The sequence below is a fragment of the Brachyhypopomus gauderio genome, chromosome 2 (assembly GCF_052324685.1).
Source record: "Brachyhypopomus gauderio isolate BG-103 chromosome 2, BGAUD_0.2, whole genome shotgun sequence".
Lineage (NCBI taxonomy): Eukaryota > Metazoa > Chordata > Actinopteri > Gymnotiformes > Hypopomidae > Brachyhypopomus > Brachyhypopomus gauderio.
Window position 1 is genome coordinate 34601827 of NC_135212.1, and position 18126 is coordinate 34619952.

The 18126-nt window shown below is 41.1% G+C and overlaps 2 long non-coding RNA genes across 2 annotated transcripts in view; both read right to left on the reverse strand.

Annotated features, from left to right (window-relative positions):
- LOC143508862 (uncharacterized) overlaps nt 1-5295 on the reverse strand; it is a 128446-nt gene extending 123151 nt beyond the window's left edge. Inside the window, exon 1 of the long non-coding RNA XR_013129518.1 lies at nt 5205-5295. This is a non-coding gene — a long non-coding RNA (uncharacterized LOC143508862). The remainder of the gene's footprint in view (nt 1-5204) is intronic.
- A 1796-nt stretch (nt 5296-7091) lies between these two features.
- On the reverse strand, nt 7092-12937 carry LOC143508863 (uncharacterized). The gene is made up of 8 exons (XR_013129519.1): nt 12888-12937; nt 11488-11640; nt 10776-10982; nt 10219-10455; nt 9904-10016; nt 8827-8874; nt 8481-8678; nt 7092-7304 (listed from the first exon to the last, which is right to left on the reverse strand). It is a non-coding gene; the product is annotated as an uncharacterized LOC143508863 (long non-coding RNA).
- Between the last annotated feature and the right edge of the window lie 5189 nt (nt 12938-18126).

Here is an 18126-nt window from a genome sequence, read left to right on the forward strand (position 1 = left end):
TGTAAACAGAGGACGTCAAAGGGATGAATCGAAACTAGCTAGCGGTGGTGCTAACGACAGCTAGCGTCGCCACAGCGGGCGGAAATTATCATACAGTTAAGCCCGCCCACTAAGAGAGAAGATATGATTGGTCAATTTTGCTGACATTTGAAACTGGTATTGCGCTGAATTATAACTGCCAGGCCCTCTGTAAACGAACAGAGGGCATCACAGTCCTGATAGGGGGAGACACAGGCTCACAGGCTTCCACTTATTGTCCTCAGGCGCTGTGTAAGACGGCTGCCTCTCCAGTAGCTCCTACTTTTAGCTTTCTTTTTTTTTATTTTTCTGCACTTTTCTACCCATTTTGTTCTTCTTGCGAAGATATAGTGTGTTTTATGAATATATCCCATGGATATTTGTAACGTTAAGACGCAACCAGGAGCCAGTTTACTCACTTATTTGAGAGAAGATCTACTGGCGCTGAGAACAATGGGACGAGCCGGAGTACGACACCCCATACCGGTGGAATTGAGGAGGAGACCCAGGGGAGCTAAAGCCGGGGCTAGGCTAAAGGCTGAGCTTGCGAACAAGCGGAGACGATGCAAACCATCCATCCCATCTATAATCATGGGGAACGTGAACTCGCTGCCGAACAAGATCGACGAGCTGTCCGCACTGAACAACCAGCGGATCTACCATGAGTGCAGCTTGTTTATATTTACGGAGACTTGGCTAACCCAGCTCGTACCTGATGCTAACGTGGACCTGCGGGGTTTCACTGCTGTAAGAGCCGACAGGGACACTAAAGCATGCGGAAAAAGCAAAGGTGGGGGGCTCATCATCTATGTCAACAACCGCTGGTGTAACCCTGGACACATCACTGTAAAGACGGTCTTTTGTTGCTCGGACTTGGAGTTGCTAGCGGTTAGCATGCGGCCATACTACCTACCGAGGGAGTTCAGTCACGTGATTACCGTGATTGTTTACATTCCTCCGACCGCAGATGCAGCCAAGGCATGTGAGAAGATCCATTCGGTCACAGCGAGGCTGCAGACACAGCATCCTGAGGCGTTTGTGATCATCTCTGGAGACTTTAATCATGCCACTTTGGATTCTACCCTAGCTTCCTTTTACCAGGTCGTCGATTGCCCAACAAGGAAAAACAGGACCATTGATTTACTGTATGCTAGTATCAGGGATGCATACACAGCCACTCCCCTCCCCCCACTAGGCAAGTCTGACCATAACCTAGTCTACCTACAGCCAGAGTACACACCCCTGGTTCAAAGGCAGCCTGTTACAACCAACACCATCAGGAGGTGGTCTCCAGGAATGGAAGATGCCCTCAGAGACTGCTTCGACACCACGGACTGGGATGTGCTGCTTAGCCCACACTGTGAGGACATAGAGGGGATGACACACTGTCTGACGGACTATCTCAACTTCTGTGTAGACGTGGTTTCCCCCATGAAGACTGTACGGTGTTACCCTAATAACAAGCCATGGGTAACGCGGGAAGTCAAAGCTGTCCTCAACAGGAAGAAGGCCGCATTCCGGAGCAGGGACAGGGGGGCAATGAAAGCAGCACAGCAGGAGGTGAAACGCTGTGTGAGGGAAGCTAAGGACAGCTACAGGAGAAAGGTGGAGCTTAAGCTTGAAGAGAATAACATGAGGGAGGTCTGGAAAGGTGTTAAGACCATCACTGGCCACAACACAAAGACCAGAGCCATAGGAGGGACTGTTGAGAAGGCTAACGAGATGAATAACTTCTTCAACCGGTTCAACCAGTCCATGTCTCCCCCACCCTCTCCCTCACTCCAGCCATATCTCCCTCTTCCCTCAACACACCTTCCATCATTTACTGCAGTAGCATCCTCCTCCTCCATCCCCATCTCATCACAGTCTCCTCCACACATCACTGCAGACCAGGTGAGGGGTCAACTGAGGAAACTCCACTCCAGTAAAGCAGCAGGCCCGGACAAGGTGTGTCCACGTTTACTAAGGACCTGCGCTGCGGAACTGGGTGAACCACTCCAACAGGTCTTCAACCTCAGCCTACAACTGGGGAGAGTGCCTACTCTCTGGAAGACTTCGTGTATTGTTCCTGTGCCCAAAAAGAACCGGACCAGTGAGCTGAACGACTTTCGACCAGTAGCACTCACATCACACCTCATGAAGACCTTTGAGAGGCTCTTCCTCAGTCTCCTCAGACCACAGGTGCAACATGCCCAGGACTGTCTGCAGTTTGCATACCGGGCAGGTGTTGGTGTAGAAGATGCCATCCTCTACCTTTTACACAGAGCCCACTCACACCTGGATAAGGGAAAAGGCACTGTGAGGATCCTCTTCTTGGACTTCTCGAGTGCCTTCAACACCATTCAGCCCCTTATGCTTCAGGACAAACTGAACAGGATGCGAGTGGACCCCTGCCTGGTCACATGGATCTACAGCTACTTAACTGACAGGCCACAGTACGTCAGGCTGAAGGACATCACGTCTGACACTGTGACCAGTAGTATTGGAGCTCCACAGGGCACGGTGCTGGCCCCTCTTCTTTTCACCCTGTACACAGCGGACTTCTGCTACAACTCGGAGTTGTGTCATATTCAGAGGTTTGCTGATGACACAGCTATAGTGGGGTGTATCAGGGATGACCAAGAGGAGGAGTACAGGAGCCTGGTGAGGGACTTCACTACCTGGTGCCACAGCAACCATCTGCAGCTCAACTCCTCAAAAACCAAGGAGCTGGTCATTGACTTTGGGAAGTCCAGACCAAAGTCACAACCAGTTCTAATAGAGGGTGTTGAGGTGGAGTCTGTGGACTCATACAAGTACCTCGGGCTGTGGCTGGACAACAAGCTGGACTGGTCCTGTAACTTCGACCACCTGTACAGGAAGGGACAGAGCAGGCTGTACTTCCTGAGGAGGCTGCGATCGTTTGGCATCTGCAGGAAACTACTGTGGATGTTTTATCAGTCTGTGGTTGCCAGTGTCCTGTTCTACACTGTGGTGTGCTGGGGGAGCAGCATATCCAAGAAGGACACACACAGGCTGAACAAACTCATCAGACGGGCTGGCTCGGTGGTCGGCATGAAGCTGGACACTCTGGTGACTGTGGCAGAGAAGAGGACCCTGGACAAACTGCTGGGCATCATGGACGATGCCAGTCATCCTCTGAACACTGTCATCAGTAACCAGAGGAGTCTGTTCAGTGACCGACTGCTCCTTCCAAAGTGCAGGACCAACAGGTACAAAAACTCCTTTGTCCTGTATGCCATTGGATTGTACAACTCCTCTTTGCAGGGGAGGAGGGGCCACAGGAAAATGGACTGATCAATCAACACTAACCGGACTATGCACAATAACCTTAAGGCTCATACAATCCAGTGCAATAACATTTTAAATAGTGCAATAAGCATGTGCAATTCATCTTTGGCTCTTTATATTCTATTGTTTTTATATCCTATTGTTTTTTAATATTGTTTATTTTTTATTCTGTGTTTGTATTTATTATTATTAGCAATAGCTTAATCTCTGTTATCACTATCTCTTTTTAATCTTCTATTTTTATCACTGTTCTATTACTGTTATGCTGCTGGAATCTTAATTTCCCTGAGGGAAACCTCCCAAAGGGATCAATAAAGATCTATCTATCTATCTATCTATCTATCTTAACCCCTCACCTTCCAACACAGATTGAATAGACACGGGTGAATATTTTATTTGCTTATATTTTTGTAATTGTTTAGATGTCGAATGTCAAACTGTAAGTAGATAAAATAAAATTGGATAATGCTTAAGAATATTTTAGGCCCTCTGAGAGGGCGTAGAGGGCCCTGACGGTTCCCCACTGGTTTTATTTATTCCAGTGCTGCCCATATTTGTTCTTAGTGAGGCAATATAGACAGTTTAGTTTCATTACTTCTGGTTGTAATTCTCAAATTCTCCTGAAGGTTTTGATTTTTAAAATGTCTTTGTAAATTACTAGGACTGCACCTAGCCAACCTTAGTTTATACTGGAACAATCACTGTGCGTAAGGGTCAAGGCTGTAAAACTCTACTGGATGCTTGTGATCTCCGGGCCCTTAAACGTCACTGCACCTCAAACAGGCGCCACTGTCAAGGAAATAACAGAATGGGCTCAGGAATACTTCCAGAAAGCATTGTCAATGAACACAATCCACCGTGCCATCCACCGTGACCAGCTGAAAATCTACAGTGCAAAGAGGAAGTCATTTCTAAGCAAGCTCAACAAGCTCAGATGTTTGCACTAGGCAAAGGGTCTTTTAAAATAGAGTGTGGCAAAATGGAAAACTGTTCTGTGGTCAGATGAGTCACGATTTGAAGTTCTTTATGGAAAACTAGTATGCCATGTCATCCAGACCAGAGAGGACAAGGATAACCCAAGTTGTTATCAAGGCTCCGTTCTGAAGCCTGCATCACTGATGGTATGGGGTTGCATGAGTGCTTGTGGCATGAGCAGCTTGCATGTCTGGAAAGGCACCATTAATGCAGAGAACTATGTTCAGGTTCTAGAACAACATCTGCTCCCATCTAGACGTCGTTTCTTTCAGGGAAGACCCTGCATTTTTCAACAAGATAATGCCAGACCACATTCTGCAGCAATCACATCATGGCTACGTAGGAGAAGGAAACGGATACTGAAATGGCCAGCCTGAAGTCCAGATCTTTCACTTGTAGAGAACATTTGCGGAAGGTGCGACAAAGAAGGCCCAAGACGATTGAACAGTTAGAGGCCTGTATTAGACATGAATGGGAGAGCATTCCTATTTCTAAACTTGAGAAACTAGTCTCCTCTGTCCCCAGATGTCTGTTGAGTGTTTTAAGAACAAGGGAGGATGCCATACAGTGGTAAAAATGGCCTTGTCCCAACTTTTTTGGGATTTGTTGATGCCATGAAACATATTTTCCCCTCGAAATGATAAATTCTCTCAGTTTAAACCTTTGATCTGTGATTTTTGTTCTATTCTAAATAAAATATTAGATGTTGGCACCTCCACATCATTTAAATTTGTTTAGTGTCCCAACTTCTTCCGGTTTGTATGTGTTTCATAGTACGGTTTTTTAGATTGAAAAAAAAGTAATACCTACTAGTAAGTAGTTTTATTTCTGAATATGTTATGATTTTCAATTTCTTAAATTACAGATGGCGAATAGTAGTACATGGTGGCATTGACGGCTTTAGTCGTCTAATTGTGTACCTTAATGTTGCCACCAACAACCGGGCCTCAACAGTCATGGGGAGCTTCTTTGAAGCAGTCAATACCTATGGAGTGCCATCACGTGTCAGGTCTGACAAAGGAGGAGAAAATGTTCAGGTTGCACATTTCATGGTGTCCACTAGAGGCGTAAATAGGAATTCCCACATCACTGGAAGAAGCACACACAATCAGAGGTAATACCATTTTGTAAAAGTTTTGTGTTCACATACAGTAAGTTTTCAAATTGACTTTGGTGTAGTGTACAACTTAAAAGCCTTTTCTTTGATTTAATCAACTACATTTTTCATTTTCTTTGTCACTCTACCTAGGATAGAAAGATTGTGGAGAGATGTCTTTGGGGGAGTTTTAGATCTTTTCTACACCATTTTCTGCAACCTGGAGAGGGAGGGCTTACTCAACCCAGATGAAGAGATCCACATCTATGCACTGCACTAGACCTTTCTTCCACATATTCAGAGGCATTTGCAGTTCTTCAAGGATGGCTGGAACCACCATAGATTGCGCACAGAAGAGAATCAGTCACCACTTCAACTGTGGATGCAGAACCAACTTGAGGGGTATCAAGACCCTCCCCAGGTATGTTTGAAACAAGGCTAGACGTAAACCTCTATAGTTTAAGGATTTTGGATTGCTACTAATGGTGACCAGCATTTTTCATGTATTAAGTAGTTCATAATAGAGCAATTATGTGCTTTACCACAAATTATAAGTGAAATGTTCAATGACTAGTTACAGTTTATGCCTTTTCAAGCATGCCATTAAGCTGGCCATAATGAATTACATTACATGTTTTAAAACATGCTTGTTCTTTATGTACATTTTGAACATTTACATGTTTATGGTAAATATAATTCTAGGTTGATACGGAGTATGGTATTGACTGGGAAGATCCACATGGATACCACCACGAAGGAGTCGCAGTTCCTGAGGTTCAGCTTCCTCGGCCACTATCGGACATGGAAGTGCAGAGACTGCCAAATCCACGAGTTCCTTTTTCCAATGCTTTAAATTTGTACAGTGAGACAGTTGTAATGTTAACAGATATACTTTCAGATGTTTAAAGGGCAGACATCTGTTATAGTAGCCTACCCTGTTGAAGGATCATAAATGTTGAGGTCATGTTATAGTATCTAGTATAGTAGCCTACCCTGTTGAAGGATCATAAATGTTGAGGTCATTGCCTTTGCCATTAATAACTATTCATTGATATTTATTTAACTATACCAGCAGGAAATGTCTTACACTCAGTAGCCACTTTATTTGAAAAATGTATATGTATTCGTTCTTTTCACAAAAAGCACACACATGCTGGCTAAATGTTTTGGTCCAAAGCTACATTTTAAAAAATCTTTAGTAAGGTAGTCTCATTATGTGTGATGGTGGCATAAAACTGGGTATGATTTAAAACTCCAGGATTCTGGCGTAGTTGGCCAAATTCCTCTGCTAAATCTCCCCTTTCAACTCCGCAGTAATTCTCAGTTAGTTGTCTGGTCGGAGCGGAGAAATCTACAAACTGCGCTGGACTCCAGCCCCTAGTTCTCTAAACCAATTCAGTGTAACAACACTTCCTTACTATGGTGGCGTTTTCTTCTGTCAGGGTAAACACATATTGGTTGTTTTTCTGCTTTGATAACGTTGTTGACACCTACTGCAACTCCAGGCTTTGACATTTTGGATGTTTATGTTTGTCGCTACTATAAAAAAGTTTTAAAACATGCTTTTTTGTAAATTAAAATGTTTTATTTGAACGTTGTCCTAATTGAACAGTTAACAGTAATGCATGTATGACATCCCACCTATTTTACTAAACAAAAAATGCAAATAAAGCTTTGCTAGCAGAAACGTTAATTTTGTCTTTGGCTCAAATCTGACCAAATCCAGAGTAAGCGGATGAGATGCTTGCCATCAGGTCTCAGTGGAAATCTTCATGATTTGCAGTATTTTTTTAAATCTTTAGAGTTAAAAAGCATGTTGAGGATTGGGGAAGGTCACAATCAACAATTTCCACATCCAGTGATGGGGGAAGGACATCCCAGCCAGTCCAGAATGACAGCAAACTCTTCAAAACCTCAGAGGACCCTGAAAAAAACCCCACAAAAAAGTATCAGAATAATCTAAGAATAAGCATTCTTAGACTAAGAGGCAGTATCTTTGCTGCTTTTTAAAGGAAGGAACTTTATCACAGATGGGCAACTCTGCTGTTAATTGCTTGACTTACTTGAGGTGTCAGGGCCTGAAATTAATTTTTCAAAATGAGTGGGAATTCCCCCCTTAAATGTGTCACATAAGGGGGATTTCTACATTTTGGGGGGGATACTTCTGGTGAACCTAAATACAGGTCTTGCTGTGCTTCAACAAGATATATATATATACACACACACACACACACATATATATATATACATTGTAACTTGTCTTCGGTTCTTCTCTACCCTGATCTGTCCTCTCCTTGGTCTTTCTTTTCTTAAAAAAAAAAAAAAAAAAAAACATTCCGACTGCTCTCTTGGAGGGCCAAGCTCTGAAATTAGCATACATTGGTTAGGCTTGTTATAACTTAATTTTACGTCTGTTTTGTGTGCTGAAATGTGTCATCATATCACATCACAATCAGCTGACTGGGCATCAGGCAGCATTTTATACATTGCAGTAATCCAGGGTTGCCAACTCTCACGCAATGAGCGTGAGACACACGCATTTGACCGTCTTCACACGCACAAACGCCATACATCCGATTTCTGATCTACATCTATGATTCAATGAGTTACTAGTTCGCTCTGGCGCCACTAGTTCGCTTATATCGCTCTGATATAATACTTAAGGTGTCCATTTTACACCCCCCCCCAACAATTTACACACGCACACCCCACCCCCGGCCAATATTTTACACACACAGAGCTCCTAATGTTCACTATTGTCTATTATTAATCTCGTCCTTTTTCTTATAAATGTAGATTGCCATCATGGACAATTGCAATGCTAAAGAAAAAATAACCAAGCCAACAACTTGAGGATAACTAAAGACCCAGTGTGACAAAATAAATCAGTCCATGTATTATTATAAATAAGGCTAAATTATGATTTACCAAAGGTGATGCATCAATAAATGAGTTACCAAAAATCATTGTTCGTCCCACAGGGTCATATGTCAATGAGCCATCATATGTACAATCTTAGGTGGTATTTAATAGGTATATTAAGCATCATTCTCAGTATGTTTTATGACTATATTATTTAAGAAATAATTAAGATAATTACCAGTCAATTTGCACTGCAGTGGATTAGACCACTGCACCTTTGGCCTTTTGTAGAAAGTAATAATAGCCCTGTTCCTTTCCACCAAGGAATCCCTCAAGCTCAGGGTGAAGTTCAGGTTGTCTGTGTCTTTATGAGCCTCAAGTGTTGACTGGGTGAACAGCTGAACTGCCTTGGCTGTATCTGGTTCTGTAATCCAAGCTTAACAGAAAAACAGTGTCAGGTCAAATATATACTTTCAAAAAATGAGAAAAAATATATATACAATTTTCTGAATCACTTGAGATAAAAAATAAATGATGCTGTGCATTAACATTTTTAAATTTTCTGAAAGATAAAGTATGCTTACCATCAGCACGTACTGTACTCCTTGACGGTGAAATACCAGATGAGATTGCTGTACAGACAGACATGAAATGTCAGGCAGTAGACTGAAAAATCTATATCTCTACATCACCAGGTGAAGGGTCTGACTCCCTGGTATATTTATCCTAATCAGCAACTAAAATTTAAAGTGCCACAGAAATTCAGAAAAATTATCCAGAATTCTGACTTTCTGACTTGTCACTTATTCTGCAACACACTGAGTACAAACCCTCAACTGAACCTGTCTCCAGATCCTCCTCCATCACCAATTCTACAACGGGGGGCTGAGAGGAGGCGGCATCAGAGGTCAAAATGATTCTAGGGACAGCTGCACTATCACTCTCTCTCTCATTCTCGTTCTCCCTTTCACCCTGCAATTCACTTGAGAAAAGTAAAGTTTGATGATATGCATTATCCATGCATTTAATACTATATTTAGTTATACCTAAACAAAGAATGAAATACTATACTTAAATCTCTATAATCTAAAATAACATTCAAAAGAATGTGTGGCTTTCAGGAGCTCAGTGAACTCCAGCATGGTATTGTGATAAAATCCATCTGTGTTACAAGTCCAGTAGTGAAATTTCCCTTACTACTAAATATTCCACAGTCGACTGCACTCGTGCTCCCACATTTGTGGGGACAGTTTGGGGACGGCTTAACATGACTGTGCTAGAACTAAACTATATGGGTTGGTTTCCCAGACAGGAATTATGCCTAGTCCTGGACTACACAGCATTCTGAGATTTTCCAATGAAATGAAGATATAGTCCAAGACTAGGCTTAATCCCTGTCTGCGAATCTAACCCCATGTGTCATACCCCTATGCAGTGCATCTCAAACATTCTTTGAGAATGGAAAATTATTCTAAAGTGTTCGACATCCTTTTTAAAGCCTGCTTTTGGAGTGGACTACAAACGCAACAAAGTCTATACAGTATTGATTTAATAAAAAGGTTATAGACTATATTTTTTCAACAACATCAGCTGCATTTACCTCACAAAAAAACACTAATAAAAAATTACCATAATAATTATCTTCAGGTTCAAAGCTGTACCTTGAGCAGTCTTTACTGTGTTGTCTTATCTGTGAAAAGGGAAATTCCTCTCCACAGTTTAGACATTGCATCAAGAGTCCAGTTTGGTCATCCACTTGTCCTTCATTAAGTTCCTATTTGTAAAGGCAAAAAACCCACAGACAAAAGACAAAACACCCACAGCAATGAAATTACATTTGCATATTTACATAACATGTGAAAAATTACTTGGTCATTGACAAAAAATATATATACTTTTCAATATTGCACAACATTCCTCACATTCATTTGATAGACTGGTTAATAAAACAACATAAACTCACACATCTGACTTACATGATCTAGACTCAAATTTCTTTGCAGGGGGCGAATGTAAACAGTTGCATGATTTATCATAGTGCTAGGATCCTTCAGATATCGGACAGTTTATCCTTCATTGGGGCAAGGCACAACTACAAGATGACGGCTTCTTGTGGTTCCAGAAATTTTCATTAGCTCAAACCCACCAGCATCTCTCAATTTAGGAAAAGAGATAAAAATGAACTCCATAAATTTGAGAGCTGCCCTGGTTGCCTGTGAAATGACAAAGAATAAACAACTTCAATTTCACTTCTGTTACTGATAACAGTAACCAACAGTAATATTTACAAAATATACAGATTAATTCAATACATATGACAAAGTTCCTCAATATTTAGATATATTACTTCTCTGAGCTAGGGGCTTAACAGAAATTGGCTTAAAAGGTATTTGGGACCCATTTAAATACACCCACACCTTCCATCATTTCTGAACTTTGTGTGTTACCATTTATCATCTGTGTCTATAAGTATCTGATGTCAATAAGTCTTTTACTATAACTGTTGTCTTTTTAAATATATTAGGTTTCATACCTCGGAAGCTCAGACGTTTCTCACCCAGCCCCACCCTCTGAAGGTGTTCTTTGGTGACTCTCGTTGGTACTGTAGTTGTATCTTTCAGTCCAAGACAGCAAAATGTATGAGTGTATGTGGAGTGTGTGTTTGTGTGAACACGCCTAAATTGCCTCCTAGATCTGACTGGGTTATTAATGTATGGAGCAAACAGTCTTGAGACTTCAGCTAGAAGAAGAGAACAAGAGATATTTCACAAAAATATGCCATAGTTCAAAAGATTGGCATTACTTGTCATGTTAATAGTTTTGTTATTTAGGTACAGTTATAACATGAAGTTGGATTCCCAGATAGGGATTATGCTTAGGCCTGGACTATATTCTTCTTTTAATGAACATTCTACATTCATGCTATATAATCCATGAGCAGGTATTATCTCTACCAAAGAAATCAACCCACACTGTTAAAATGTGTTTTTAAACAATCTAGTAAATATATAGTGTTGAAAACTATATTTGCACAGGAGGAACATTCACAGTGAAAGAGTTGAATACCTTGCAAAACATTGTGATAACAGATGTTCAGAGATTCAATGCAGCCATCTGTGAACTCTAATTTTGTTAAATCTATTATTTTGTAAACTTTACAATGCAAAACATCTATTATTTGAGGGTAAAATAACACTGTTAATTCTAATGGCCTATAATAAGTTCCTCTGTATTCATAAGCCTACCATTCACAGGATGTAATCCTACAGATCCCAGTGATGTGATTCCAGATGCAGTACCAGAAACTGTCCCAGTAGTGCCAGATGCAGTACCAGAAACTGTCCCACTAGTGCCAGATGCAGTACCAGAAACTGTCCCACTAGTGCCAGATGCAGTACCTGACAGTGCCAACAGAATATACAATTAAAATGATAATTAATTAGAAAGCTTACTGGGTTTATTTTAACCCAGGCTAGAAAACGTATGCGGTTTATTTTCTTTAACACGTGTTTATGCTCTCCACTCATGCTCTTGTACTTGGAAGCATGCTGCCAAACAATTTGAATTGACAAGAGCATCATGCGACTGGAACAGGGACACAACAGGGTCATTGAATAAATGCCATAGCTAAAGGACAGAGATTATCATTTTTAACGCTTCATTCTAAAGTGTAAGATTTGTAATTATAATTCGTGCTCTAGACGGTATAGTGACTGATATTAAACCGACGAGGACCAAAATAACCCTTAATATTAGGGGTGGGCATAGATAAATTTTTAAATCTAGATTAATCTCACTGTAATCTTGAAATTAATCTAGATTAATCTATATTAAAATGGCTCATATGCGTGCTACCCAATAATGACTAAAAGTCAGATTTTGAGATAGGGTTTCTTAATACAGAGGGTGCATGACCAGGGGCTCATCTCCTGTTTCCAAAACGCATCAATGACTGCTTGAGGAAGCTGTTCTACTTTGATACTTGAAGAAAAAAAACATGCTCAATAAAATGTAGGCTACTCGTGTTCAACGGTTTATTCAGTTACAAATTCACATGAATTTGTAAGCCTGCATACTGTACATTAAAAGGGGTTGATAACATGTTTATTCAGCTAAACATGATATTTGAAATGTAAGCCAACATTTAGTACATTTAACCTCACGGACGTAATTTGGGGGGGGGGGGGGGGGGGGGAGACTTTTTCAAAAGCCGGTTTTGGTCCTCTGCAGTTGTAACAGTTAAAAAGAAATATTTACGAATCTAGCGCTAGGAACATGCAGAAAACGACGGCTCCGAGCTCCGCTCCGGTAACACTTTACGTTCCTAAAAATGAATTTTCCATGAAGCAAACCTGGCGACTTCGTGGCTGCATCCATGTAAACATACGTGCAATTTGTAATTCACAAGTTTGAAAACTCGTTCTCGCCCCTACTGTGCAATTTGGTTAGGAATACAGCCGAGCTAAACTATCAAGGTGAAAGTCATCATAGTTTGCTTAACTATTTTGACCCAGTTCCCAACCCAACTTTAAGAATAGATTAACGGCAATAATTTTTATATCGCCCGATAAGAGTATCAAATTAACGAACGCCGATAACGGCCCACCACTACTTATATATATATATGTATGTATAAAATACGTACACTGCTCCATTTCATCCAGTCGAGTAGCTGCTTCTCTGAGCAGATCAGAGATGGACCTTCGGCCCGCCATTTTGACTTGAATCAACTCTCCTTCTTCTGGTCTTGATTACTAAAGCCTGATCGCGAAAGACACGCCCCCTAATTAGCATACAAGGACAAAGAAATACAGAAATAAAAACGGAAAAGGAAATACAGAAATAAATAAATAAATACAGAAATAAATACGGACAAGGAAATACAGAAATAAATAAATACAGAAATAAATACGGACAAGGAAATACAGAAATAAATAAATAGAGAAATGAATATAAATGACAAAATAACTAAATATTATGTAAGGATTTATTCATTGATATTTTAATTTCGAGGTGTATTTATACATTTTTATATTTATATTCATTATTCTTTGCTAATTCGAATTCATTTATTCATTTCCTGACTTATTTATTTATTTATTTTTCGATTTGGCAGACTCTGTCCTCCATATTAAACCAGCAGTGCCAAAAGACATAAGATTTTGATTAAAATGACAGAGAAAAAAACTTTTTAGTTCTTACAGACATAAATCTTTATATAATCAACCGAATGCTTAATTGCAGATAATTGCTGTAATTGTACATGAATCTGTATATAATTTAAGAAAGCAGAAAAATACCGTATAAATAATACTGTATTATTTCCGTAAAAAAACAAGAAAAGCACGTAACTTGTCATAATACTTAAAATAAAAGACATTTTGTCAAATTACAAATAATGTCTGTAATTTTACAAAGTTTTGCATACAATTGGAAAAAATGTTTAAATCAGCCCCGGTTCTGGACTGCTTTGCTTGGGGGGGCAGTAAAACATAATGAGGGGGCATGTTGATAGTCATGTTTATGAAGCCAGAAATATATTCAAGGCTTGATTTGTGCATGAATGATGACTATTGATACTGGCTTAAAGTGATGTATTAGGTAAAGAAATAAAAATGCACATTTTCGAACTTAAAACTTAAAACACAATGATTAAAAAATACATGTTGATTATGTAAATGGAGAACAAAGATTATCTAATTGTATTTCATTTCAATACTGCCATTACTAATAGAACAACTCTATTTCTTAAAAGGCTGACAAATGTACCTATACACAGACTGAGAATATTCAAACATGGAAATAGGAATGAGTGAGAATATTTATATTACTGGGAAATTAAAATATAAAGAAAACAAAAGAATACAACTTCTGCTGTAAAAGGGAGTATTCGTCACATTTCTATTTTGAAAAAGAAAAAAATATGAAAGTACATAAATAAGAAATCTATCTACTGCACTTTAATGGTAAAAAATCTGGTAGTATTGAAGTTTTTATTGATGTTATGAAACGTACTGGTACAATGCGGTATTTATGCACAGTATAACAATACTGGCTGTGATGGCGAGGAATCGTTTAAACCAGGGATGTCAAAGTCAAATACACCGAGAGCCAAAAAAACAAATTTGCTACAAGCCGAGGGCCGGACTGGTTCAATGTTTATTAAAACATATTGAAATGATTGCACATAGCCTATTGAACCAAGACCTAACACAGTGTATATTATTTAATGTTTAAATGAATAAAGCAATATTTTCTTATGGATCTGTCAGTAATTTCAAGTGAAAACATTTTTCAACAGGCAAACAGATAAAAGCAAACTTCCTTCAAAGAAAAATCACATGAAGACATGGACGTAATTTTGATTTCAAAAGTGGGGGGGACATAGATTCGTCGCTATTTAAATATTTGGTTTAAACCGTAAAAACTGGGGGGGACCAAAGCCGGCTTTTGAAAAAGTGGGGGGGACATGTCCCCCCCGTCCCCCCCCAAAATTACGTCCGTGCATGAAGACACACAGAAGACACACAGGTTTACCTTTTTACCTCCGTGAACATGTACTCTGCCTCCCACCTGGCTTGAAACCCGTTCTCAGTGTCCACCTTACGTTTAGTCATTTTTGAGAAGGGGGATAACTGAACGTTGATGTCTGCTCTGACTGCTGATTTAGGTTTATACTTTCACGAGTGACCATAGTGCGCGACTCCGAATTTTTATGTTGCTTTGTGTTGCAGGTTTGAAAAGTGCTGGAATTTAGGCTAAAGTACCTGAAAATGTTGAAATTGTAACTACTTCGTTTCACAACAAATATCTGTCTGAATGAACAGTTCTCTTGTCTTAGGTTAACAAATACAAGCCTCTTGTAATTCCAGGACGAAACATGAGAGAACGTGAAGACGTTAAGATTGGGGAAAATAAACAACCATTAAATAATGTGAATAAAAAGCGAATTATTTCGAGTATATGTATAAATATTTAACATATTTAAGTTTAACGTGCTGGAAAATATTGAAATGGACCTTTAAAGTGACGTACAAGTGCTTGAATTCCACCTTATAAAGGTGTATGAACCCTGCTAACATGACTTTGTTCATTGCGCTGGCGGAGCCACTGCGATTACGTCATTTTCGCCGCGCGGACCCTCGCGACGCTTCGCGCTGCAGTGACTTCGCGGGCTACCGTTGCATTGTGGGGAATGTAGTGTTTGTGCGTACAAAACACCATCGGGCGGCTGTGGCCTGCGGGCCGGTTCTAATAGTAATTAAATATCATCCAGGGGGCCATAGATAATGAATTCGCGGGCCGGATCTGGCTTGCGGGCCTTGACTTTGACATATGTTGTTTAAACCATGAGCCGCGACGGCTTGCACGGGGGAAAGAGCAGCCTTAGCGCTGTCGTGCACCTCTCAAATTTTGTAACTTCGCGCGCGCCGCGCCTCAGCGCAATGAACAATGTCATGTTTGCCGGGTTCATACACCTTTACAAGGTGGAATTAAAGCACTTGTACCTCACTTTAAAGGTCCAGTTCAATATTTCTCAGCACGTTAAACTTAATTAAGTTAAATATTTATACATATACTCAAAATAATTCGCTTTTTTAATCACACTTTCAAAACGCCCAATCTTAACGTCTTCACGTTCTCTCATGTTTCGTCCTGGAATTACAAGAGGCTCGTATTTGTTAACCTAAGACAAGAGAACTGTTCATTCAGACAGATATTTGTTGTGAAACGAAGTAGTTACAATTTCAACATTTTCAAGTACTTTAGCCTAAATTCCAGCACTTTTCAAATCTGAAAAAGCAACATTAAAATTCGTCAGGTAAATGTTCATTCCCCTGTTTTTTATTACCACATATCGTTTCGGACAACACTGCGCGGCAAATATTTAAACGGTTCCGCCGTTCGCGCAGGTTTAGGAGAACCAAGTTAGCCTAACCGCTAACGGCTAATAAAATAATTTAAGCAACACCTATGTAAGAGGTGAGTAACATTAAAGCAACGAAAAACCACAGTTAAGCAAATATTACCATGTGGAAGTCAGTTTAAACTCAGAAGAGTGTTTACCAGTATACCTGTCTTTCACTCACACTAACAGAACATATACTGCCGAAGCAGAGAGTCTACCTCCCTCGGATTACTCTGGAGTTACTGTGAGGTCGGAGGGCCATTGGGCGAAGGTCATTCCTCTTTCTCCTTCTGAGAGGAATAGCAGTATGGACTGCACCTGGTGCCACTCCCCAGAGGAGGTATGGATGTCTGGCGCCTCAGAAGATGAGGAAGAGATGGAGGCTGAGGGGAGGACATCTGCACCGACTCTAGGGGCGCGGCCTGGGGATAGACCTGCGGGAGAACTGTCGGGGGTGTTAGAGGACCCCCTAGTGGCTCCCCTGAGAACGACGAGAGAGGGCCAGCAGGCGAGCCTTGAGGCACGCCCTCCGGTGATGCCCAGAGGGACTGCAGGCACGCCGAGGGGATCCAAGACTGGTGAACGCCCCCAATGGTGACCAGAGGGACTGCACGTGCGCTCACAGTGAATAATGCTTGTGCACAATCCCCCAGAGTACCAAGGAGCGCTGCCCGTTCCAGAGGGTCCAACCTGGGAGCAGGAGGGAGACCACCTACAGTGGCGCCTGCGACCCTAGGAGGGTTTTCCCTGCTGGCCGCCTTCCTGCAAGCCAGGCGCCTGTTCCCGTGTCTGCCTGTGCCTGTGTTTGTGTCTATCCCTGTGTTCCTCACTAATCCCCTTTTCCCTATTGTGCCTGTGTTAATTAATGTGCCTGTGTGTGTTTTTGTTGCTGTACTGTTGTGCTTGTCTAATGTATTTCCAGGGAGGGTGTTTTTCCCTGCCTCCCTGTCTTTCCAGGGAGAGTGTTCTGAGCAGTTTCACAGCGGAAGATTCCGGCGGCCCAGGGAGGAATTGTCCTTGGTGGGGGGGTCTATCATGATAATGTGCAGTGTCCTGTGCTCGTCTTTGTCTGAGTTTCATGTTAATCAGGCATGAAAATTGGTCAGGGGTTAAAAAGGTGAGAAGACATAGGGGCATGTGATGTCATGGGGATACGGGGCGTTGACATGTGATGTCATGGGTATATGGCGACGGGGGGGGTGGGGGGTGTCTGCTGGTGTACGGGGATACAGCGACAGGTGATGCCAAATATTACGGAGCCTGTAAGGTGACATCATGTAAAAAATATAATAACGCGTGGCCACGACTTACCAATGCATGCGAACGAGATAATTAACGTGTGCGAACAAGATAATTAAGTATTACTTTATATAAAGCCAGGTTTACCTTCCTTGGGCAGTCAGTTCGTGAACATCCCTGGGATCTGCTTGCTTTGCTGTGAAAAAATAAACTTTGTTGCCGCCTGTGAAAGGCGACATTAGTATATCGTTCCCATGCGTTAGTAAGTCGTGGCCACGCGTTATTATTTTTTTTACATGATGTCACCTTACGGGCTCCGTAAAATATAGTAAAATCCATAACATTTTTTTTTTGACTGTCTTGTCAATGGATTCAATTTATAGAGCCAGATCCTTAAACGCGAGAGGCCGCTTTCGCCATTCCAGATGGCTCAGTCAAAACCATTACGTCTTAATGAACCAATAAATACATCAGCAGCGAAAATGAAATACCAGGGTTCACGTGTTTTTATTTTCTAACATGGGCTAAAGCACAGGGTAGACTCAAACGGCAAGCGTTTACAACTTCATCTTCAACCTTTTCAGCCCTGGCGCGAATGTTATCCTCACCCGTCCCTGGATTCACCAGTTACAACTACAGACACTAGAAAAAAAAATCTCGTTTCTTATTTTATGTCACCGTTAACTACACGGGGTTGACGCGAACTTAATAGGTCTATCTATCTACCTATTTATCA